General features: G+C 44.3%; 1 protein-coding gene across 4 annotated transcripts in view; it reads left to right on the plus strand.

Moving 5' to 3' along the window:
- SGMS1 (sphingomyelin synthase 1) overlaps positions 1 to 26,012 on the plus strand; it is a 105,704-nt gene that overhangs the window by 49,259 nt on the left and 30,433 nt on the right. For all 4 annotated transcript variants that reach the window (XM_010565938.1, XM_010565941.1, XM_010565937.1 and 1 more), the window contains exon 3: positions 20,326 to 20,633. The gene's annotated coding sequence lies outside the window, so the exon portion shown is untranslated. The remainder of the gene's footprint in view (positions 1 to 20,325; positions 20,634 to 26,012) is intronic.

The following is a 26,012-nucleotide window of genomic DNA, read 5'->3' on the forward strand; positions in this document are numbered from 1 at the left end:
TGTGTAGACATGGGTTCTGTGTCAGAGGGCGGCTACACTGTAACCAGATTTTTGCCATTTTAATAATTTTAAGTAACTGTGCAATATTTAATAGGTAGATAATTGAATTATACATTCATGTAGCTGAGATTAAAAACTATCAGCTACCTTGCAAGGTAAGCTGCTTCTTTTTCCCAATGAAAGCCTGACGTGTCCGTGCCTCTGACCTACAGTATCTCCTGCTGCTCACGCTTATCAGCCATGTTTCGTAAGCTGCCTGTGATTACTTTTACACGCTAAACTGCTGACTTTTAGTCTATCTTGAAAAGGAAATGGTTAACAATAAGCTATTTCCTGTGTATTATCTTATGCAAAATACTACTACACCACTGCTAAAAAGTCTTAGGCCTGTTGTACAGAAACAAGGTACTGACCTGAGGAAACCGGAGATTGCAGTGTTAGAAAAGTTGGAGCTGGGGAGAGGAGGACTGTGATATGTGGCATATTCAATTAATACAGGATTCTTAAATTTAAATGAGGAACTGAATCTGAAATGTTGTGAGCAGGTGGCACTTTTTTCCCCCCAACAAATAGCTGTAACTTGTCATGTAGGTAGCTTTTAACTGGTGTTGCCTCTAAAGACCGAGGCTCATTTAAAGATTTTATTATTGCACTTCGTTGCTACTGTTGAGTTTTTTAATTACTATGTGAGAAAGTGCATTTGTACTGATGATGTACTTAAGTTTTTGCTGTGTTGTGAAGGTCTTTGTCTGCTGTAGCTTTTTATTTTTGGAGCTATGGGTATGTAGGTTTCTGGTTTAAAAAAAAACAAGGGAGGAGGAGAACCCTCAAACCAAACTGTGTCCTCAGTAACCGAACTACAGCTCTGACACAGCGGGAGGACAAGGTCTTACACCAGCACAGATAAGGAATGAGGTCTCTAGGTGCTGTGCTCAGCCTCTGCTAACATCCTCTCTCTGGGGAGAATTGCCATGGTCTCTTCCCTTGTTTAGGAAGTACTGTGCCAGAGGGAAACCCCGAGAGCAGAGGGGTCAGCTCTGTCAGCCCCAGCATCAGCATCTTGTGAGATGGTTTCCCATGGTAGTGCCACTGTGGGTGCTGGGAGCAGCTGTGAAATTGGGAATAGTGCACGTTGCCTTTGGGTTTCGAGATGACCAAGTCACAGGTACCACTGTGTCCTATCATCTTGTCCTGTAGATCTGCCTCTGATTATGCGTGTGTTGTCACTGTAGTTGATTCTGGCTACAAAATGGCTGTGTAGAGATCCCATAAGGATCTGTAGGTTCCCATATTTCTTATACTGTCCCCGTGCCCTGTTCAAGGCCTCAAAGGTATCCAGGAAAGAGATGGTGCAGGGCACCTGGATTAGAAAGGCAGAGGGATGCCGGTCACCTTTTGGAGTAGTGAGATGAGGAGAGGACTTCTTTGGACCCAGACAGGCAGGGTTAATTTCCCCAGAGAACAGTCCCTTTTCTGAGCCGTAGGTCAAGGGAAAAGGCATCATCTGCCGTTGCTTTGCCTTCACGCGCACCCTGCAGACTTGCAATAGGGGAATTTAGCTTTCATTTTACAAGGAAATGCCTGTTCACATAGCAGGTAGAACAAAACAAGTAGCAGCTAGTATAACAGGCAGCATATCTGGCTCAAATTGAAGAGTCTGTTGGCTTCAGAAAGTATAGAAAGATGCATCATTCAGCTTCTGGGACTCCATCAGTCTGCGGTGAGCTTGTAGGTTGGAGAGGGAAGCTAAATTAAGGACATGTTTCTTACTTGGACTGGTGATAATTTGGAAGAAGAGAGAAGACTGTAGGCTATAGTACAGCCAAGAGTGCCAGAGTTGTGAGACCCAGGAGTACTGTTCCTCACTACTTTTTTTGGACATGGCTGACCAAGGAATAAGGATAGGTCCTGACATGGTCAGAATTACTGGGGAAGCCTTTTGGCAACAGCATGGTACTATCTGCAGGTGAAGTTCATCCTTGCAGGCAGCTGCATGCCCCAGGGACTGGCGAATTTGTTTTGTTTTCTGTTGGCCTCGAAACTATCCAAAACACACCCCTAGGGTGTATGGGTTGCACCTAAGGAATTACCTTTATGGGAAGGAAAATAAAGAAGAACACATCTGCTCTCCAGTAGATCTGCATCTGTGCTTCTACCTGGAGATCTTGGACTAGTTCTGGTCCACGGTACAACCTCATGTACCACCGTGGTGAGAGCATCTGCAGGTAGTATCAGCTGCACAAAGAATCTGTCCTGAAGCTGCTGCTATGAACATTGGGTAGTCTGGTCTGCACAGGATAGGGCTTGAGCAATTGCCTCTGTTAAGGTCTTTTTGGTCTGTTCTGCTGGTAGAAGTGGAAGGAGTAGGCCTGGGTAGGAAAATTATTGTTGAACCATGACAGTGTATCTGGTTTTGATGCATGAAGATGCAATTAAGGCTTGAGGAGAAGTTTTTTGAACACTTCTTGAGAGTTTGGGTGGATGAAACAGCTCTGCAGGGACTGATGGAGCCCATATGAGCCTGGAGAAAAGCTTATACAGAGTGTATTGCCATGGGGTAATCCTCTCTATTCCTAGAGTCCCACACCCTTCAACATGGAAAGGCAAAGAAATAGGGGTTTCTGCTTTCCACTATGAATTATAATACTGCTGAAGTATTTGTATTGGAAACTGTTATTTCCCATGGGAATCCATGTCTCCGTCCTTTCCAAGAGGCTTGCTTTCTTGCACAGTCCAGTCTGACATTGTGGTATAATTTAATGCTTTCAGTGCAAGAAGTTGATTTAAGGAAGAAAAAAAAAAATCCCTGGATCTCAGAATTACTTTTGAAATAGTACAGCCAGGAGAGAATTCCTATGTGGATTATTTGGTCTCTTGGGTTTTGGTCTTTTTTTTAATTGGCCCTAAAAATGTCCAGAGGCTAAAATTAGAATGGCAACCGCTAATAAACATTTACCAGTGAATTTTCTGCAGTCAGCTTTCATTTAGCACCGAAAGCCCTGGAAAGCCATGGTCCATTTTTGGATGCTGAAGACAAACTGAGTAAGCAGAGCTTCTCAGCATGGCACTAGGGAGGGCACCAGATCTTGTTAGGTTTTTGCTCCTTTTTTTACTGTTTTGAGATGCATGGTGGCTGTGGAAACTTGAATTTTCCTTTACTTAGTGGTGTAACAAATATGGTCTTCCGCTGTATTAATGAGTAGTCATGCTCTTAACAGCAAGAGCAACTAAGCATTGCAGTGACTTACAGAGGCTGATGGTGAACATCTTGATATTGCAAGCAATTCATAAATAATGTAGGTCTTTTCTGCCAAAATCTTCTCGGGTTTATAACATCGTTAATCACAGGAAGTCCTGTGGCCTTTCTTACCCAGGAGAAAAAGCTACTGTGTCTGTCTTAGTCTTGCTGTCCTGTTGCACGGTGTATTTAAGGAAGTAACGCCATAATTTTTGTAACTAGATGAATGATCCAAAACTATAACAAGGTTCCTGTTGGGTGAGCCTATAATGAAAAGGCTGGCTATGCTATGTTGGTTTTATGTTGTTCATCATTCATGTTGGTATAAATATGTTCCCTGGGCATGAGTTTATGCTTTTCTGATTCGGGACCACTCAGAAAATAAATGTGAGGGGACAGGTTGTAGCTGCCTCAGCTGGAGCCTGGATATCACATATTCTGCTTCTTTGGGGCAGGATGGAGTCCTGGCTTCCTCTTGGCTGCTATACTGTTTCCATATATACCTCTCTCTCTATGTGTGTGTGTGTATGCACCTTTGTTTTTGTTTTTTTCCTCTGATACCCATGATACTCCTGAAACTTCAGAAAAATGTTCGTGATTCTGCGAGCAACAACAGCCCAGGCTGCTTTGATGGGTGGATCTCACAAACCAGTAATGTGCTGGATATCCCAGTATCACTGTTTGTTTTGCAGAGTGGCTGCTGTGTCTGAATGCCAGATGCAGTGTGCTGGGGTCTCACAGCTTGAATGTGACTCTTGTAGAGGAGCCACTCCATTACTGTGGAAGGCAACTGGCTTTGCAAGCAGGTTAGCATGTACAAAAGCTTTCTGACTGGACCCAAGTGTCTGCTTTTACCAGTAAATAGCCCTGAAACCTGCTGCATGGTACTGCTTAGAAATAATCTGAGCTACTCTTTACCTAAATTGAGTGCCAAGAGTATCAAAAAGATGAAACACAAACGTAGAGGCTTGGTGTTACCAGCCTTCAGGCAAGAAAATATGGTTCTGTTCATTAAAGCAGCTCATGGCAGTATTACATAAAAATAGCAGTCCCTCTCTGAGGCTTCTCTCCATTGCCTGCAGCCTAAATTGGATGGCTTCCTAGTGGTGGTGGCCACTAACAGTGAGATTAAGTGGCAGATTAATTGACTGGGTGTAACCGAGAGCGGTTTGGTTATGGAGAACAACCTATCTTCAGTTTTTCCCAGGGGAGATGGAGTTTGGGGGTGCTGCCATTCCAGCTCCTTTCATGAGAACCAAAATCCCTAATTTAACTAAGCACCAGTGCCAATGCACATTGTAAAGGCAGAGTTGCTAATGCTTTTATGGCAGTGAGGAGATGAGTTAGGCTGTAATTAGCAGCCTCTCTTTTCCGTTCCAAGTCCAGAGAGAATTCTGTAGTTACTTCTGTGTTCAGTTGGTTCTGCGTTACCGGTTTTAATTCAGTATGAAACAGTAGCTTATACCACCCAAGAGAAAAGTACCATATAAATGGGGTTTCTTGTGTGCTAAGAGTGCTGCAGGTGTGAAGAAACTAACTCCTTAGCCTCACTAGGATGAGTTGCTTTGATGTTTTGAGATGCTGGTCTAATTTTCATATTCACAGCTGCGGGATTTTTAAAGACAAAACTGTAGGTGGGCTGAGAATCTGAGCCCCTGTTAAGACCAGGAGATCAGTGCTGTCTCTTTGTGCATCTATTGCGTTTACTAAAATCTAGCTTGGCAGCTACAAATGGAACAGTCTCTAAAAACCTTCCCTAGCTCCAGTATGAAATACGGTATTGTTTAGAGTGGTAGACCCTACCAGAAAATGTACTTTTGACCAAGCTTCAGAGCTAGCCCAGCTTGGAGCAGGGGCTAGACTGGCTGACCCCCAGAAGTCACTTGCAACCTGGGGCGCTCTGTGGGTCTCAGCATGGGACTTGATGACACAAGGCTAACGTTGAAAAATACCCATGGCAAGAAGCCAGAATTGTGGATGGCCTTCAAATCCCTGTGAACAAATGCAGCGAGTCAGTTTAAAATAGTAGTGTTGTCTTTTTTTTTTTGCTGGGTGAAGAGACCGCAAGTGCTCTGGCTACAAATGTGACAGCTGTCATGGTAGATCTCAGCTGTGCTCTGCTTCTCCCTTCTCAGCCCCCAGCGTGCTCGCTCCATTTGCAAAGAGAGGAAAAGGAGGAGGAGGTGTGCTAAACTGAGAACCAGTCAAGACAAATGCGCTAATGGTTGGATAGAAACGTGTTTTATCTTGAGCTTTTGTACAAAAACCTGAATTCCACACGGAGACTTCCCTGTTCCTGAACTTCTTTTTAGGGTGAAATCTTAGTAGATAGGATCAGCCTTGTACGCCCCTCTGTTAATGATGACCTCCACTGGCCTCTTTTTGCCAGACTACCTCCAGCTGTGGGAACAGGGAATGTTGGAGATCTAAAGAAATTACAACTTTAATTTATCTCTTGGCCTTAAAATCAAAATTGTTCGGACTTCTGTTCTCTTACACCAGCAAGAAGTAAATATCTGCCAAGTCAATGAAGATTTTAGCTAGTAAACCTAGAGGGTATCCATGTCTGACTCTTCTTGCTTTGTTATAAAAGAGGAGAGTCATCCTCTGGTTTTTAGAGGTGACACAGAGCATTTGTAGAGCTAAGGGGTTTTTAAAAGCATTGATCAAAAAGCTGATGTTAAAAAGGGGGGGGACACGACAACACTTGAGGGATATGGAGACTGTAAGAGAGCTTTAAGGAATCTGATGGTACCAGGCAGTCTGATGAAACACCTCCTGACTTATCTGTTATAGTTCCCAGTCTCTGACCCCTGTGTTGCATTGAGAAAGGAGAATTTGAGCCAAACCATAGCGAAGGCGAGCTAGCAAGTACTGGAAACTGAATCTCAACCTCAAGAGTAAGATATGGCACGTGTTAGTTGTCTCTTGCTGAGGTGGCATGTGATCTGTCAACACTGACATTGCGGGTTTCTGCCATGGGTGGTTCCTTAGACAGGACTGAGATGCTTCTTCTGAATACTTGTGTTTATCTTTATCATAAATGATATCTTGGGTGTGCAAATGAACTGGCAAAATGATCACAGAATCACAGGCTGGTTGAGGTTGGCAGGGACCTCTGGAGGTCATCTTGTCCAGCACGCCCTCCTCAAGCAGGGTCACATAGAGCTGATTGCCCAGGACCATGTCCAGTTAGGTTTTGAATATCTCCAAGGATGGAGGCTCCAAAACCTCTCTGGGCAACTTGGTGCAGCGTTCAATCACCCCCACAGTAAGCCAGTTTTTTCTTATGGTCTGATGTGTTTCAGTTTGTGCCATCTTGTCCTGTCACTGGACACTATTGAGAAGAGCCTGGTTCCTTCCTCTTTGCACCCTCCCTTCAGGCATTTGTATACATTGATTAAAATCCCCCCTGAGCCTTCTCTTCTCCCAGTTGAATAGTCCCAGCTCTCTCAGCCTTTCCTCACAGGAGAGATGCTCCAGTCCCTTAGTCATCTTAGTGGCCCTTTGCCAGAGTCTCTCCAGTATGTCCATGTCTCTTGCACTGAGGAGTGCAGAACTGGACCCAGTGCTTCAGGTGTGTTCTCACCAGTACTGAGCAGATGGGAAGGATCACCTCCCTTCACCTGCTGGCAACACTCCTCCTAATTCCAGCCCAGGATGCTGGTGGCCTTCTTTGCTCTGAGGGTGCATTGCTGGCTCATGGTAGCTTGTTGATATCCACAAACACAGGTCCTTCTTTGAAAGCTGCTTTCCAGTCTGTCAACCCCCAGCCTGTACTGGTGCTTGGGGTCATCCTTCCCCAGGTGAAGGACTTTGCCTTTTCTTTGTTTGAACACCATGAGGTTCCTGTCTGCCCTTTGCTCCAGCCTGTCAAAGTTCATCCAAGTGGCAATGTGACTGTCTGGTGTATTGGCCACTCCTCCCAGTTTTGCATCATCAGCAAACTTGCTGAGGGTACACTCTGCACATCATCCAGGTCATTAATGAAGAAGTTAAACAATATTGGCTCTCATACCAACCCACGGGTAGACCACTAGTGTCTGACCTCCAGCTGGACTTTGTGCCACTGATCACAACGCTCTGAGCTTCACCGCTCAGCCAGTTTTCAGTCTGCCTCCCTGTCCACTTGTCTAGTCCATGCTTTGCCAGCTTGTCTGATGATGTTGTAAGGGACAGTGTTTAAAGTCTTACTAAAGTCAAGACAGACAATATCCTCTGCACTCCTCTCATCCACCAAGCCAGTTGTTTTATCACAGAAGGAGGTAAGGCTGGTGAAGCGTGATTTTCCTCCTTCATAAATCCATGCTGACTACTCCTGATCACCCTCTTGTCCTTCATATGATGGGAAATGGTTTCCAGAATTAACTGCTCTTTCCCAGGGATGAAGTGAGGCTGACTGACCTGCAGTTCCCCAGGTCCATTTCCTTGCCCTTCTTGAAGGCAGGAGTAACATTTGCTTTCCTCCAGTCATCAGGAACCTCTCCCAATTGCCATGACTGTTCAAAGAAATAAAGTGTGGCCTCGCAATGACATCAGCCGGCTCCCTCAGCACTCGTGGGTCCATCCCATCTGGTCCCATGGACTGGTGTATATCCAGTCTGCTGTTCCCTAACCCGATCCTCTTCTACTAAGGGTAAGTCTTCTTTGCTCTGGACTTCCCCTGTGGTCTCAGGGGCCTGCAGTTCCTGAAGGTCAGTCTTAGAGTTGCCCTTCACATCCCTCGCCAGATTCAACTCCAGATGGGCTTTGGCTCTCTTAACCCCATCCCTGTGTGATCAGTGTTCCCAGATTCATCCTGGGTCACCTGCCCCAGCTGCTGCACTTTGTTTGCACTTGGGTTTGGTCAGGAGCTCCTTGCTCCTTTCTGTAGGTCTCCTGCCACCTCAGCTTGATTACCTGCTTGTTGGGATGGACCATTCTTCAGCTTGGAGGAGGTGTTCCTTTAATATCAATGAGCTCTTCTGGACCCGTCTTATCTCCAAGGCTGTATCCCATGGGATTCTTCGAGCACATCCCTGAGATGTCAAAGTCTGTTCTCCTGAAGTCCAGGGCTGTGATGCAGCTTTTTCCCTAGCTCCTTCCTCTCAGGGTCCTGAACTCCACCATCTCATGGTCACTGCAGCCAGGGCTGCTCCGACCTTCGCATCCCTGACCAGTTCTTTCTTGTTTGTAAGTATGAGGTCCAGCAGAACACGTCTCCTTGTTGGCTCCTTGATCACCTGTGTTAGGAAATTATCATCAGTGCACTCCAGAAATCTCCTCAATTGCTTCTGCCATGCTGTGTTGTCCCTCAGCAGATACCAGGGTGGTGAAAGTCCGCTTATCCAGTCGTGTGAGTTATCCCATCCCTTCTCCATGATCGCAGAGATCATAGCCCTGCGAGTGCAGGCAGACCTCCTGCCTGTTCCCCATGCTGCACAGTGGTGTACGGGCCCTACAGAGAGGCACCCAAGGGTGCAGAGTTCCCAGAAATGGTATGAGAGCTTTCCCCATAATGCCCTGCAGGTGCTTCTATATCTGCATACGCACCTCCAGGTGTGTGAGGGAAGGTGGCTTTCCTGAAGTTTAGTTGGACATGCAAAAGTGCGTGTGAGCTGCCAGGATGGCAGTCTTTGCCGAGCAGAAATAGCACGTCTTCTGACAAAAGCCAGGAATATGTGAGAAACTCTCTATTATTGGATGGGTGCAGTATTTATTTTGGATCATTCAACCTGGCTTTAGTGTCTGAGTCAACACTGTGCATGCAGCTTTAGAAAAATAAATATTTCTTCTTATATTCTCCCCTACTTACGTCTTTCCTAATGTAACTGAGTACCTACAGAAGGGCTGTATTTCTTTCTCCTTCTCCTCTGGCATGTGTCTATATATATACACCCTGTGACGTTGCAAGAGTGTTTGCTTTTGAAGGAATCTCTTCATCTGAGCCAAACCAAAACCAAATACACAAGATGAAGCATTCCTTTCTTCTCCTCTCAGTGAGAAGGGGGGTCTGAAGAGTGATTGAAAATTACTGCCTGGGAAGGACAGGAAGCATGTGAAGGTAAATGGCCTTTTCTGTTTAACTAATCCAGTAACAAACACCCCCACAAAGCTGTGAACTTTTAATTATAGGATTGTATTGGGGGATGAAGGTGTTAAAACACTAGGGTGGTATTTTAGAAAGGACCTGTGAAACAAGTTGATGAAAGCCTTTAGGTTTGAGGACAATGGTTCTTTAATAAGCCAGCAAGACTGTCTCATCAGCTGCTTGCATGCACAGCATCGGGGCTCAGGGATTGCTTGTCCCCTCCTCACAGCCATTTGAGAGGTGCTGCAGCAAACTTAAAATTTTACAGTGATTTGCATAGGTGATGCAGAGAGGCTTTTTCTTCTCCCTCGGCCCTCTCCCCCCATTGTTATTGCACTATGGAAGTGATTTCATGATAGTAAAACTGAATTTCAACTCGGTTTTGGCTTTCTAAGCAATTCAGAGCTCTGGCTTCTCAAAAACTGCTCAAGACTTTCCATTTTTATTGTGCTCAGTCTAAATCTAAAATAATGAATTTGGATGAAAATTCTATAAAAGTGTAGATTGAATAGTCTATATTGTGCTTGTAGGATAGTTTGCAAAATAAGACTGTGTACTTTTGGTTTAAGGACAGGTTTTCTGTATTTGAGCACTGTATTTTTTCAGAAATGCCAATCATCAAGCAAATCTAACAGTACTGCATAAATAAACAGGGCAAGAAAGCAAGTCCACTTCTCTAGAAAGCTCAAGTATTTAGCTTTACCCTTTTGTAGTCCCTATTCAGAATTGCATTTTTGTGATCTGTATTTGCAGGGATAAAACCTCTGATAGTGATAATGTTTAAGTCAGTGGAAGGTCTGCGGAAATACTGTTCTGGATTAGTCCTCTTTGGTGTGGATGGGGAAGAAACTAATCTCTTCTTATTCTGGGAAATCGTAGTGCGCAGCACAATAATATCCAAGTAATGTCATCCTTCCGGAGTAGTTAAGAAAGGTCTTTAAAAAGAAATGGGCAGTTCCTTTGACTCAAGATTCTGAAAGCACAGGAAGGATGGTGGTGTCCACAGTTTGATATATACACATCTACCCCACCCAGCTTGCACAGAATCAGCTCCAGTTATTTCTGAGTTTGGCTAATCCACCGAGAATAACCAAGAGGCAGCAGGGTATCAAGCAGAATGATTCCCCTTATCTATGCTTTGATCATATGGGGACTTGCAGGATCAATACTGAATTCAGAGTGGCTTGAAAAGATGTACATAGTCTTTCTGTTGTGATTGCTGTCAACAACAGAAATGCAAGTGTGAACACGGTAGAGTGCCAGCCAAAAAACATTTGATGAATGCCAGGGGAAAGGTATTTGGCCATGGCTTGATTTAGCAATTGCTGCTCTGTGTATGCTATAGCATAGTATATTTACAGCGTAAATATACTTTTAGGGTTTTTTAGTATTGAGAGAACTCCTAGTAGTTTCTCTAGTAAGGCTATATATAGGCTGTGGACATATCCTTGGTCATTAAAACTAACCATATCAATAGGAAGTGAGTTGAAATGAAATCTGCTACTTACTTGCAAATCAAATCTATGTGTGTTCATCCTTCTAAAGTACATAACTCCTGAAGAGATTTAGAACTTGATATGCATCGAGCCTCATCTGATGTGGATGGATATTGCACTTAAGCAGAGCTCAAAATGTGCTGGAAAACACAGGCTTCAGCTTCTGTCTGGTGTGCAAAATGCCTTTTGTGGTCAAAGCTGCTGAGACTTGGCTTGGGTGGGAGCAGGATGAAGTTCCCTCAGGTCCCTGTTCAACTTAATGCTCAGCATTGTAGTCAAAGGCACAAATTCAGGTGCTTGTAGGAAAGCATACATGCAAGAAATATCATGAATTTTGGGGGGGATATGTGTGCTAGGAAGCAGAGTTTTAGTGGTCCTGGTGGAAGGACCAGGCTGTCATTTTTAATGCTGATACAGGACTGATGCTTGTACTTCCTATAGGAATAAACTGGACTAGAGGAAATGACTGCCCAGTCTGCAAGTGTGTTCATCAGAGGGAAAACCCATAAATCAATCAAAGGTCCCATCTTTAAACAAGCAGATGGAAGCAGAAGATAGTGCTGGTCTTTTGTAATTTTGATGTAAGAGAATCTCTTAATATTTTCCGCATTTGCACCTTGCCATATTTTGCGTCCTGTGGTCGTACCCTTTGCTTCTGTAGCCAAGTGACGCTTCCCCCAGGAAGCATTATACGCTTGCCTTGTAGGACAGCCAAGCCTCCTGGGCCTGGAGCACAAAGCCTGAGCTAAGCAGTGAGCACTTTGGTCTTTGTCCCTTCTTGTTTCTCATATGCATCACAGCAGTCAAAGTTATAAAAACAAGGTCTAACAGGCCAGTGCCTGAAAATAAAGACTGGGAACATTTTTATCACCCTTTGGTAATTGATAGAGATACAAGTACGGTTAGATTTTGAGTTATACCAAAACCAGCCAGTGCCTGTGGTGTTATTGATGTACGTTCCCCCTTTGTTGGGAGGAGCGTAAGGGGGCATAGAAACACACTTCCCCAGTAAGCCCTTTGATACTTTAGTGATTAATGGCTCAGGCTTCCTGAGTGTCATTTCTTCTTCTTTACTGCTTTGAATTCATCTGGTCATCCTTTGAACCCAGGTAACTTTGTGGCGCTCACCGTGTGCTGCGGGTGGAAGTCATGAGAAGAGGATGTGTGTTGCGGTGATGGGATTGTACGGCTCACCTGTGTGTGAAGCGGTGATAACACCAGCTGCACCGACACAGGATATTGGGAATACAACACCCTGCGGTCCTCGCAAATAGCACTTTATCGCTTCTGTTGTGTTGTTCCCTGTGCCCTTGAGATGGAGGAAGTGGATATTTGAAGCCCTAATTTGCAATATTAAGCCACATCATGCTTATTAATGAGTAAGGTATTGGATAGGTGGCTATGTCTTAGTGCCATTTAACCTGTGAATATTTACTTTCAGTTACGTAGGAGAAAAAGGGAGCCTGAGGCAGTGATTAATCAATAACTGGCTTATGTTTCATCTTCAGAGTCTTTGAGTGGCGTATACATTGTTGTGGGTCTGCTACCTGGGTACAAGACAGAAGATGCTCATTGCATGAACAGCAGGTGTAGGTCATGCGTTTGGGATAATTAACCATCCTGCTGAGGTGCCGCAAAAATATATTGCAAATTAAGGAGTTGGATTTCTCTCTGGTTTGCTTCTGTGCGACTCTTCCAGTGTGCAAACAAATACTCAGGATGTGGAGACTGGGTTAGTTTATCTTTAACAGGAAAAAGCCCCCTCCACACCCAGGAGCCGTGTTGTTGACCTCTAGCACGAAACACGATCGTGTATTAACTCTCACTTCAGTTTTTGGGTTTTGGTTGGTGGTTTGGTTTTTTTTTATTATTACTTTATTTTTTTAAGATGCTAATTTTGCTTATACTGGAAAGTGTTGGGTTCTTTTAGGTCTTTCAAATTAATAAGAAACTCCTTTGAAGAGCAAGAGAGAGCATCAGCACAGCATGAATTTGGTATTTGCAGAAGGGTTGTGTGCTGCTGCTGAAAGAGGAAATCGGAGGAAATAGCCAAGTCTCTCATTCATGTCTCTGCCCCTCCTTGGCGTAGAGATCAACATTAGTACAATTTCAAACTTCACTGTTTTAACATAGGGATTACTAGGCAGGCCTACAAGCAGGTGGTACCATGGGTTAATGAAATATGCATTCAGTATAAACTCTTCTTTTTTCTGAAAGGAAAAGCATTTGCCTTGCAGTGCTCTGCATAAGCCCAAGTATGGACATTTTGGCTCTGTTTATGCATGATAAATTAGTGACTTGCTATATCCAGCCAGCTATACTTAAAACAAGCAAGGGTATTTTCCTGAAAGGTTCTTGATTGCTCCTTGGATGATGGCAGCAGCTGGCACCCATCCTTACGTGCCACGTTTCTGGATAAGACCAAGTAGATCTGTCAAAAGCTTTAAGGAAGCCAGAGCACCTGATATGTGCCAAACTACTGGTATACAAAACCAGCAGCGTTGTAGCAAGATCTGGGGCAAACAAAAAAGAAATTAATTCTTTGCTGGAAAAAGTCAATGGTGCTACCAGTCAGTGTCCCATTACAGTATCTGGTGAGGAAACAATCTGTTGGAGGCCTTTGGGTTGAAATTTTGGAGCTGGAAGAAATACAACCAAATTGATGTTCTGAGGCGGTGACTTCTTTAGCCAGAGGATTTTGACACACCTGGGTAATGAGACTTCTCAGAGGAAAAATTAAGTGGATCAGAGAATAGGAGCAGCACTTCACAAGCTGGGAGTGCTGTAGCTGGGTGCGGGATGCAGTCATGTGTGATAACACCCTGCCGTGTGAAAAATGTCCTTCTAGTTGAGACAGTGAGTTTGAAAAGGGTGTCTTGTTTCTATTTTTCTCTTTTATGGAAAGCTTCACTCTCCTAGGTTAAAATGTGACCGCAGGGGTATTAAACACTTGCTTTGAACTGGGTATCTGATTGTACATCTCCTGTATGAAAGTGAACTGCAGTAACACAGTGTGCCACCTCTTTTTTCTCTATTCTCGCCTCTAGAGAGGTGCTGGGTGTTAGACTCTGCGGAGTAACCCCAGCTTCTAATGGCAGAGCTGCTGTTGAGAAAATCCGTGTGTTTCTCCGATGATCTAAAGGGCAACCGTGGCATTTAACCAGGAACAGCAGAAGGATGTACACACCCTGCAGCCCAGGGAAACACACAGGATGAGCAAAATGACCAATTTTATCCGTTTACAGAGATGATGTCAGTTAGACGAGAACTCCAGAGATTTAAGCTGCTTGCATGGCTTGGACAACGCGACTGGTGTGGAGGCTCGCTTCATCGGCAGCAAAAGGTCCCGTGTCCTGGCAGACCTCCAGAATGCGTGGGGATCCCACTGGCGTTTCTGCCATCCTTTTTACAGGTTTCAGTCACAGCAAGCGCACGGGGATGCCCCTGTGTGCGTGTGATCCCACAGAGCTGTCGCAACATGGGAGTCCTGTGACCGTGCACAGGGTCAGAGGCAGAAGGAGAGTGAACTGGGAGCAGCCTAGGAACAGGTCTGCCAGCCAAAGCATTGGGAGGTTGCAAAACTGATGCGAGGTCAAAGTACAAACACGTGTTCAAATATAACAACAGAGCATGTCTTAATTTGCTTCTGAAGGAGGAGCAGGGGATGTTTTCGGCTGAGTTTCCCGGAAGACACAGGTTTGCTACCAGGTTGTGCGATCATTCTCTTAGCAAAATTTAAAATTTTGCATTTTGCATTTAAAATACACTTTCGTTCTTGCATGCGTGCTCAAGCAAGCAATGCTGAAATTAGCTCCTTTGTTGGAGGAGAGATTTTTGTTCATGTAACTTGGCTCAACTTAAAAGCAAGTTGAGCTTTTTATAGGAAAAGAAAGAGAAGAGTGGTTTCCTCCGGACATTACTCCATGAGTCACACGTTACATGACACAGCATTCCTCTCTGGAAACTTAATTGCTGGAGCTGATGAGTGCATCACTACTCCAGAACCACCCTTTGTGTTTGATACACCTAAATACTTAACCTGGCATTTCTGGAAATTATTTTAATAAATACTTCATAGATTTTAAACTCAACTTTCTAATGTTTCTAGAACATATCAGAACCCCATTAAAGTAAATTTAATGATATTTTTTCAGTTTCAAAAGCAACTGTCCATTCTTAACAGCCTTGCACGTAAGAAGTTGTAATGGCTGTTAATGCTGTAATACAGATTGTTATATATTATATTATATATGTATTAATAAAGTGTTGTGCTTTAACCACAGCCAGCAGCTAAGCACCACACAGCCACTTGCTCACTCCCCCACCTGAGTGGGATGGGGGAGAGAATTAAACTCGCAGGTTGATATAAAGACAGTTTAATAGGACAGAAAGAAAGAAAATAATAATAATGATGATGATAATAATAATAATGATAAAATGTGAATATAATAGTATTATTATTAATACTATTATTATTAATAATAATAATAGAATTTGAATATACAAAACAAGCGATGCACAATGCAATTGCTCACTGCTCACATGCCCAGTTAGTTCCCGAGCACCAATCTGCACCCCCCATCCTCCCCCCCCGCCCCGAGTTTATATACTGGGCATGACGTCCCATGGTATGGAATACCCTGTTGGCCAGTTTGGGTCAGCTGCCCTGGCTGTGTCCTGGGCCAACTTCTTGTGCCCCTCCAGCCTTCTCGCTGGCTGGGCATGAGAAGCTGAAAAATCCTTGACCGTATAAACACTACTTAGCAACAGGTGAAAACATCAATGTTACCAACACTCTTCTCATACTGAATCCAAACCACAGCACTGTACCAGCTACTAGAAAGAAAATTAACTCTATCCCTGCCGAAACCAGGACATAAAGTTTCAGGTCATTTCTCAATGGGAAAGGTGATAGATTGGGGGTAAGGAGGGGCCACAGTGCCTTTTTTTTTTTTTTTTTTGCTACTGACCTGTTCAAAATCATGTGTTACATCAAATGGGAAGATACACATTTGCTGGTTGAAAACCCTCAGAAGACAGGGTGGAGCAATGGTGGCCAGCACAGGTTTGTTTTAGCGATAAGCATTTTTGCATCTTTAATACAAAGTGCTTCATTTCTGGATCATAAAGCAGATGTGCTGAAAGGTCTCTGCCAAAGCCGTTCAAAACTCAGCCATGTCCTCAATTTTGTGTTTTCTTTACAAAGACATTTCAGCTTAAGAAAAGTTGTTAAAAAAACCCAGCTTGGAGCCGGAAGAAATAACAAGCTTGATATAAATAATAAGCAACAGGATTTGTTGCATTCACAGCATCTCTGGACAGATATGTGTTACAGATTGCACAATGAGTTTGCTATAAACTAGGTCACTTGTTTTGGGGGGTGAAAGCGCTGAAAGAATAATAAGCAGCAATATTAGAGTGGCATGGGTTGTTCAGCATATTGTGATACTAATGCTAAGTAGAGGGTTTGATGCTTATACCAAACAGTGATTCAGTGCAATAGCTAATGCTTCCTTTCAAATGAGCAGGTAGTCATATTGTAGTTAAGACCAAATAGTTTCGCTCTGAAGAGAACGGGTTATATATATTTTGAATAATTTAAAAAAAAAATTGTCCTCGAGCTGTTATTGAACGTGGTGTTTTAGTGTTTTGAAGCAAATGGAGGTCAGAGTAGCTTTTTACACTCCTGTAGCACATTTTTTTCTGATGTATCGGTAACCAGAATCAGGTTACTTGAAGGAAAAAAAGACAAAAAGAAAAAAAAATGTTTAAAAGATTTTTGGGATATGTGTGGTGGATGTATGGATTTATATTGCTCCTGTAAAGCAATACGAACATATCCTCACTGGTGGGTGTTGATCACAGAAGTCAGTCATCAGTCTTCCAACTGGTACCCGCTTTTGTGCTGGTAGTGGTCTTTGGTAGCCAGCAAGCCATGTGCCTCCCTGCTGGGTCTTGTAAAAGTGCTTCCTGAGAAGGCAAGCATGTAGTTCCTTCATTAAAGCCTTGCATTGGAAGGAGAACTGCTTACTAACTTAAGAGAGAAAAATGCATCGCTTTAAAAATTGTTGCCTATTTTATGATGTCTCTTGCTCCAGAGATGGGAGAAGGTAAAATTACTCTGTGTCTATCAGTTGCTTTTAAGGTGTATTTTTATTTATTTCTTCTTTTCTCTGAGTCAGGCTTCTTTCCTCTTTTTACACCAAAACTTTTTTACATCTCTGTGCTTTTTGTTTCTCAGCCATGCCCACAGCTCCGTTGGAGGTAGCGTCGTTGCTGTTTTCTCCTCTGTGTTGCAGTGCTTGGGACTTGGGGTTGAGTTTGCTTGGTGGTGTGAATGAGTAGGTTTTTTTTACTTGCACTAGACTTTACTTCCCACCTTCAGTGCGGGATTTCATCTGCTAATATGTAGTTTCTTTACTGATGGGCCAGGGAAAAGGTGACTCAATATAACCTACTGACTCTGACTTTTTTTGATGGTTAGACAGATTTAAGCTGTCAAGGCAAGGAAGACCTTTCCCCAGCAGGGCTTTTGGCAGGATGTTCTCTTGCCCATGCATGTGGTGCTTGAATTACCAAGAAACGTTACTGTTGAAGCTCAGAAGTAGCTATTTCTCTTAAGTGCCAGCAGTCAACCTCAAATCTAGTGTTGTGTCACGTAGCTCATGTCCTGATCAGGAAAGAAGGAAACAGGTCAACGCTCGGTGGCCATCTCTCTTCTTCATGCATTTTTATGGTGATAGTCATCCTCATATTGAAGCATGATTTGGGAAGGTGGAGATGAAGGAGAGCAACAGCCACTTAACTGAGAGCAGTACTCCCAGATGTTTGGTCCTATAGAAAGAAAATGATGTAATCTGTTCAGGCTGTCCTCCGTTTTAGCCCTTAGGCTAAATATGTCCTGGCCAAAGTGTGTGGGATTAAAAAAAAACCCCTTTGGAAGAGTTTATTAAGTATGTTTCTTTTTACTTGTTGAGGACTTTACAGGGTATTAAGTTGTATCTGTCTGGACACATGCAATATTTAAACGCATAATGTTTAAACACGTTGAAAAGGTGTTCCCAAAGCTCACTTTTAATTACTTGTAATACTCGTCAAACTGTGTCTCTTGTCCCTTCTGGCCCCACCTCACTCGTGGGAAAACAGGGCTGGCTTCGTTACATGCCTTGAGGTCGCCGAACCCATGCAGTCGTGGACCGTTGGGGAAAAGAATTGCAAAGATAAGATCTGCTGGAGTAATAAAAGAGCGTTTTTGTAAAATATGAACGCATTTTATTGTCAGAAGTGCGTTATTAAGTTGGCCTCTGTCCTCACCAGGTAACTTCTGCTGTCCCATGAGGTGTGTAATGGCCCAAAGTAGACATGAGTGTTATGTACATAACAAGGAATCCACGGCCTGTAGTGTGTCTTCTAATTAATCCTTCAATTCCTCATATATATGCTCAATGGGAGGAATTTACTGAATTGGTACTGATTGAATTACATCTAAGAAATCTTTAGGTAATGAGTAATTACCAGTTCTACTCCAGAATCCCTCCTAGAAAGTGGAGTGAGGTTGGGCAGATGCATCTGTTGAGTGTTATGGAGCTCAATGACTAAAAGGCTGCTGGAAAAAAGGCACAGGGACCTCACTAGTCGCTCATCCCGTCTTTCCTCAGATTTTAAATAAAATGGACTGAGTTGGACTTGTACTTCCAGCAGGCTGGGGAGTCAGCTTAACTGTTAAAATCCTTCCTAAAAGAGCTATGAAAAAGGAAATCTGATGGTTGGTTCACTTGAGCCAGGGTCTGCCAGCTCCCATGTTAATGATGATCTGCAGGAAAAGGAGAATGAGCCTTTGTGTTTTTTAATTCTTAAATTAGGGGAAAAAGCTATTTGCGAAAGGCACAAATTGGATCATTTAAGCAAAGTGCTTTTTTTTCTTGATCCTTAAAACAAAAGACTTCTTAAAATTAATTAAAGGCAGGGGAATTGGCTGGTCTCACTGACACAACAGGATGGTCACTGTGTTCTCCTTGAATTGATGCTTGCAGACATACAACTTGATGTTCAGATTCCTTCATTGAAACCTTCTCCCCACCCCTCTCCTCACCAGTATTTAAAGGTTACTGACAAACCCATGGACTTTTCTGGCTTCTGGACTTGGTGGAGGAGCTGTTTGTGAACGCGTTGTTGCATATGATTCCTGGCTGTCTACACATGTTAGGAGCAAGGATTGGTGGGCCATGCCTAGGGGCATGTATCTATTAAAAAAAAACCCAAACCAACTACTCCTTTAAAACTCTTGCTTTCTGTATGACAAGATTACTATGGAAGGATTTCTGTGTGCGGCTTCTGAAAATACTTCTTCTACACTGTATTTCTTCGATGTGGCTCTGCACATTCCTCGGTATTACTGGCAACAGGTTTCCTCTCTTGGGATAGAGTTCAGAAAACCTGATGCTGCTATTTGTTAATGCTGGTGTCTGGGTTTTTTTTGTTTGGTGGGTTTTTTTTCCCCCACATTATTTTGTCTGTGGAGTGGAAGCAGGCCATTTCATACACCTCTGACTTCACTCCTGGACAGTATCTCTTTTGCTTACAGCGGCCAGTGGACTGCGTAGAGTCCTTGCTCTCATGTAAGCTGCTGGAATACACTCTGCCAGCGCTGCTCATCCCGTCAGTCTCTCCAACATGTGGCTTCAATCTGCTTTGTATTGTGGTTTTGTACTCAATGACACGGACCTCCCCACTGTCCCGAGGCAAGCGGCCAGTAGACGTCCTCCACTCCCTCTCGCACTCACCAGGGATGCTTCACACCTTCCTTTCCTGCTCATTTTTGCCACCCCCTGTATTTGTGTGCAGGAGGTACTAGCTTCCTCAGTCCTATGTGTTTCCAGTCCTTGGTGTGCCTTTTGGGATAAAGGCTGGATGCGTGCCCTAGGGGTCCGGTGATGCTGCCTACCCAGGGACTCTGCTGCTGGTGGCAGTGGTGGGATGTAGCCAAAAACTTCATTGAAAAGTTGGGGAATTTGTTGTTTTGCTTTGTTTTAGTGTGGTGAAATATGACTTCTTTTGTTGTGGAGTTTTGGTTTGTTTTTTTTAGGGGAGGACTTAACTTCTGGTATTTATATATATTGGAAAAATGAATCCTTCCTCCCAGCATTGACTCTTTCAGCTTTGCAGTGTCATCTTGAGTCTTTCAACCATAATACTTATGCAAGGCTTTGCTTTGGGTTACTTGCACACATTAAGAATCAGTAGACCTGAATTTATACGATAATTTTACTTCCCCCCGTTTTAGCCGTTATTTCGCTGGTAGGAAACTGCAGCCCTCCAGCCGGGCTGGAGCTCCTGTCCCTCCTCCTCCTCCTCCTCCGCCGCCGCCTCCTCCTCCTCCTCCTCCTCCTCCTCTCACCCGCCGCTGATGCATTCGGCGCGGCGAGACAGCGTGGCCGGGGAGGGAGCGGCAGTGGTGGCAGGCGAGCGTTCGCTTCGTTGCCTCGGGTGCACCACTCACCTCTTGTGCTTTTCCTTTCCAGGCACTTCCAGCACGGGGCTGGCGAGCAGAGGGGAGAGGAGCGCTGGCGAAGCCTGGCATGACGCTGCCGGCATGGGGAAATTGAGAGGCAACTTTTAATTTGAAGGAAGTTCAGCTCGCGAAGGAGGTGCCGCCGAGATCCTCGGGTCTGGGAGTTGCTCTGCTGAAGCAGCAGAGGGATTGTAAAACGTTTCAGCTTGCAGAGGCCTTGCTGCTGTCTCCCTCTTCTCTTGCCATAAGCGTCGTGTCTGGCTGGCAGCTGGGAAGAGGAAAAGTTGGCTGCTGTTATCTGCCACCTGATTTCCATGAGTGAGTAGCTCTCTGGCTCTGGATGATCCCTTTTTAGTTACAAGGCGTGTTCGACTGCTGGTGAAGGGCCAGGGGCTGTGTTTTGGAAGCGAGCAGAAGGACTCTGATACAATAAGACCTAAAATATGGCTTTTGGGGATTTTTTTTTTTGAAGGTGGCACTCAAGCTTGTGGTTAGTCTCTTGTTTCTTGGTTCCTTGTTTGGTTTTGTTCCCCCCCCCCCAAAAAAAAGCCAGCTAGGCTGCCAGCAACTGGGGCAGCAGTTATCCAGCCGGTGAGTACCCCTGTCTTGTCCCCCTGAACTGAGTCCAGGGTCTGGTGTGTTTCTATGAAACAGGTTCATCTCTCGCCATGGTCAGACACTGAGGCACGGTGGAGTTTTTCTGTGGTTTCTAGGTTTGGAGATTTTGTTTTCAGCGCCCCGATACAAGGTAATCAGAGTTACGCAGCATGGCAGCAGCGCTTGCTTGCACACACTAAAAATCAGGGACAAGCTGCTGTCCCTTTTGCCATCCTGGGCACCTCTCCCCACTCCTAGCCCCCTCCTTAACTGCTGCCAAATATCCCCAGCACAACTGCAGTGAGTGTTCATGTGAAACAGTAAGAGCAAGAATGTGTTTTAGACTTTATGTGAGGTTTTTTTAGCAGCTGTACTAGGAAGAGGCAGTGCCATGCAACTGTGCTGCTCCTTGTGTGTCACAGTGTCACCCGCCACCCAAAAACGTGAATGCTTCGGTTGTAGAGGAGGGTGGCCCTGGGTGTGTAGAGGAATACGGTGAGTCATGGGGAAACCACAGAAATCCTCTCAGTGAGCTGAACGCGCTTCAGAAGGAAGAATATAACTTTATCTGTAAGCTGTGTCTTAGATACGCAGCTGAGTCTTTCCATGGTATGTGATCCTATTTGTGCGTTTCTGGCATAGCCACCTCTTCTTCTCATCATAAACCTCTTTTGAAGTGCGTGTTTTAATCTGGATGCTTTCCTATAGATTTATATACAATATTTTTTACTCGACTTTAGGGGAAGAAACTGAAAAACCCGTGCCTGCAGTAGCTCATCTCTGTGTGTGTGTATTTTTAGATATATATATTTGTGTATATATACACACATACGTATACACACAGAAGAGCTAATGCAGGCTTTGGGTTTTAGTCTGTGTGTGTATATATGTGCATGATTGTATATATAAAAAATGGTTTTTTAAGCAGGATGGTATATATAAAAAATTTTTTTCTAAAGCAGGATGGGGTAAGCAAGCTTAGAGGAGCATTATTTTCTTCCTGTCTTGTCAAGTAATACCATGCCTACTTCATTTTTGAGTTGATTTGGTTATGCAGCCAAAGGCAGGAAAGCAGACCATAACAGAACACACTCTTATCAAATACCTGCTTACAGCACTGTCAGGTAAATCATTAACACATGGTCCCAGTGCTTGTAAAAGCTGCTAAAGAGGTTTTTTCACTCCTGAAACTCCGTTTTTCCAGGAGGTAAGAAGTGAAGTTACTTGCAGGTCTTGGTTTTCCTGTGTGGGTGGTGCGGCTGTCGTGCTTTCTGTACTGGTTAATAAAGTGATGGAGTCCAGTGGATTAAGCATGGGAGAGGACCTCCTCCCCATGCACAAAGAATAAAGCACTTTCCTAAGAGAGTAGCTCAAACTAAAGCAGAGGGGGAAAACACAGCATGCCAGGCTGCTTGGTGGGATCAGCTCATGCATTGCTGCCGTGCTGGAGGAACTGTACTTGGATGATGCTTTTATTTCACATGCTCTGAAACAGTTTTGGTGGTGGGAATCAGTATTTCAACTCTTCATCAAAGTAACCTGAGGCCAGGATGAGTTTTGCAGAAAACGGCGGCTAAGGCGCGTGGTTATCCACAAAACGGCAAGAGCAGCATGGTTTTCTGAGCTGTTGCTGGTGCATGTAGTGGGGAACAGGTTCTCAGACCTACCTGCCCCATGGGCTGTGTGTGGATATGGGCCACTGTGTTCATGGTGGGGTTTCTCTCCCCTGGCCAGTGCAGCAACGTGACAATTGCTGAATCCCATAAGTTTCTGCCACTTACCTACCTGTAAATACTGTAACTCATTAACGAAACAATTTTAAATGGTTTTATGACTGATGGGCTGCTTTGCTCAGCAGCGTTGTTTCTGGGGATTCTGTGCTTTGAATCTGTTTGAGCTGGGAAGATTTGCTGTGGGCCTTGCTGTGCTTAAATCCACACCAGATTTCAGTTTTGCCTGACTTTTGTTTCTGTAGGCATGTACGAAATGGATTTCTCTGACACATTTGATACTTATAATCTGTACAGTCCTGTCTGCATTTGTTTAAGTTTTGATCAATCATGTTTGCAATAAGCCTATTTTGTGGAAGTACCTTGAGGTATGGAAAATACGTAGCATATGAAAACTTGTTATATGGAGAACAGCAAAAGTAGCCTCGTTGGTGATGTTTGTAGCTGTTGCTTGAACAAAAGAAAAAGGGCTTAGCTCAAGAAGGGCTTAAGCTATTCTGGTTGCCCACATCCAAGAGCATGACTCAAAACTTAGAGCTAAACTCTTAAGCTCCCTGAATCGACATTGGAGTTGTGCCTTACCCTCCCCAAGCTGTGTCCGTTTTAGGTGCCAAGCTCTCAGCCAAGCTGTCTTAGGCCAAAGGTCTGCCCTGGTCCTATAAGGAGATTTTCAGTTTTCTCCCTGGAGGTGCCTGGTCCTAAGATGACCTTCAAGAGCACAGCTCAGAAACCTGGACCTCACTTTAAAAAAAAAAACCCAAACCCAAAAGCCTTCTTTGTGCTGTTCCACATGGCTCAATGCCTTGCACAACCTGTGCTCTGCATCCCCAGGTTTCCATCCGCCTGTGAAGGCTCAAAACTGCTCTTGCTGCTCAGGAAAGTGCCCTTTTTGCTTGGCTAACTTTACAGGGCGGCTGCACATATATCTTTTTAAAGCTGAGCTTTTTAAAGCTGTTCTACCATGTGAGGAGAGAATTCAGGGTTTGCCATGTGTCTGTGTTACACCGAATTCCAAGTGCCTGAAGGAGGAGATAACCAAACCTGGAGGAGATGAATCCAAACCTTTCCCCAAGAGATGCGAGTTTGTCGAAGGAGGTCTGTGTACTGGGGACATCCCAGCAAGCGCTCTCCTGTGCTATATCAAATGGAAATGCTGGCTTGCAGAAGGCAGGAGCGGTCCCTCCATCTCTGTCCTGGGAGAGCCGGCCTGAGCAGCTAAGTGCAGAAGCAGGTCCATGCTCTAAATCTCTCTCTCCTTGGAGTTTTTAGGAACAAGCGGTGCTGGTTGGGATCTCAGCCAGTTTACGCGAGCCAGGAGGCCAGGAGAGCAGCAGTCCTTCGGACAAGCGGATTGCTACGCTCAGTAAGAGAGCTGTTGTGGCCACAGAGGACAGGGAAGAGGGAGACAGCCCTGTTCCCCCTTGGCTCCCTTGAGCCGTGGGTGCAGGGGGGCATTTGAGAGCGTCTCTGCTGCCCCTCATGCACTGGCTGCCAGCCTGCGGATGACTTTTTGCCAGGAAAATTGGCCTGATGGAGCACTTGGTTGTCTCCAGCTGCTTTGTGCAGCTGTCTGCATGGCAGAGAAGGTGGGGGAAATGACTCTGGTTAAAAATAGAAAGACAGATTAGGAAACTTGAGGTATGGTTTCAACACAGAGCCGAGCTGCTCTTACAACTCGCTGCTGCCACCGAAAGGGGAAGGACTTGCTTGTGCTTGTGTGACTGCGCAGCCAGCTGGTTCGGCCGCCCAGCTCAGCAGAAAACCAGGAAAAGAGGAGTTTTTGCGCCATGCAATCGCCCAAGCGCAAGCGAGGAGGGTGGGATACAAGGCAGGAGGGAGGGGATGCCTCCAAGAAAAGACGTGGTAAACTCTGCTGGCACAGGTAGCCCACGTTGAGGTGCGCAGAGGCTGGAGCTGAATTCAGGTGAGCAGCTTGAACGCTTTGCGTCGGTAACGTCAGCTCTCCTGCGTGCTCAGGTTGGGTTTAAAATTGCTGCTACAGCACGCATGCTGCTGCTGCTTCTAGCTGGGGCTGAGCTAATTCAGGTTAGTCTACCCAAGTTAAAAGCAAAGCCTTAAGGAGATTTGCTTTGCTGTTTGAGTCGTTCATATTCTGATAGTTTATGGGGGAGTTTGAGTAGCTGGAAAAAACCATGTAAAAAGTACTGGGGCCTTAATTTCACTTACTAAATGTAAATGTCTTGCTTGGTTATAATATTACGCTCTTTTGTAAGGGACTTTATTTTGCAATAAGCATGTGAAGTGTCAGGAGAAAGGTAGTCAACAGACAAGCCAAGGGTAAATATATGGTGTGCTTTGTAAGTGGCAAGCTTTCTAAGCATTGCTTTTAGGAAGTGGCCGTTATACAGTGTGTTGTCAGCAACTCTTCACTTGGTGTTTATCACTATTCCTTGTGGTTATCACTGGTCCTTGTAACTTTGGATATATTTTCTGTTGCCTTTGCTAAAATAAGGGCGAAAGCCAGTTAAGGAAACCATTATTTTCTTTGCTGAAAAGTTTCTTTCCTGATGCTTTTTTTGTCTTTGTTTTTGGGGGCTTGGTGGTTTTTTGTTTGCCCCCCTTTTTTTTTTTTTTTTTTTTTTTTGTGGTCAGTCTTCAGAACAGTGTGATTTTTCAAGCTGCTTCTTCGTTCAGGTGAGCTCCTGTTGTAGCACTCCCAGCCAGATGTCGATAACCAGTGAACCATCCTGTTCAGTGCCAAATGAAGAAGGAGATATCCAGGGGCATTTCAGATATCCTGAATATCCATCCTAGATGGATCCTAAAAACCAGCAAGCGTGCTGTAGCAAGTATTCCCTGCACAGGATGTGGTGGAGGGAGGGCAGCAGTTAGTTCAACGTAACTAAATAATGTTTAGCTATATAATATTTAGTTCAGAAAACCTGTAACATAACACTTTCCCCGGGCGAATGACTTGAAGACAACAGCATTTATTCTGTTCAAGAGGCTGTAGATACAAGCATATCCAGAGCTTAGTGGAAGTTGGTATTGAGTAAATTTTTACCTCTTGATTTGTGAAACTGGAATTATTCTGTGTTTTAAAAGTGGATTTAAGAATTGAAGTTACTCTTTCAGCCTCTGGACAAGAATCCTGAAGATAAGCAGCTGGTTTTATTCAGTTAACATTTCAAAATGCTTCAGGATGCTTTGTCCCTTGTTACTGGGCTGCTTTTCATAAACAGGAGTAAAAATTCATTGGTCCCAGTGATATACATAATACTGTTTTCTTGTAAATTTAAAACATCACTTTAGCAGTCAAGCAGATTTTTCACTAGTAAGAATGCTGACACTGTAATACTTCAGTAATTTTTAAAAAACGTGAAGTTGAACCCAGTTAAATCCAATTTAT

Source organism: Haliaeetus leucocephalus, unplaced genomic scaffold (genome assembly GCF_000737465.1).
Source record: "Haliaeetus leucocephalus isolate CR32 unplaced genomic scaffold, Haliaeetus_leucocephalus-4.0 Scaffold198, whole genome shotgun sequence".
Lineage (NCBI taxonomy): Eukaryota > Metazoa > Chordata > Aves > Accipitriformes > Accipitridae > Haliaeetus > Haliaeetus leucocephalus.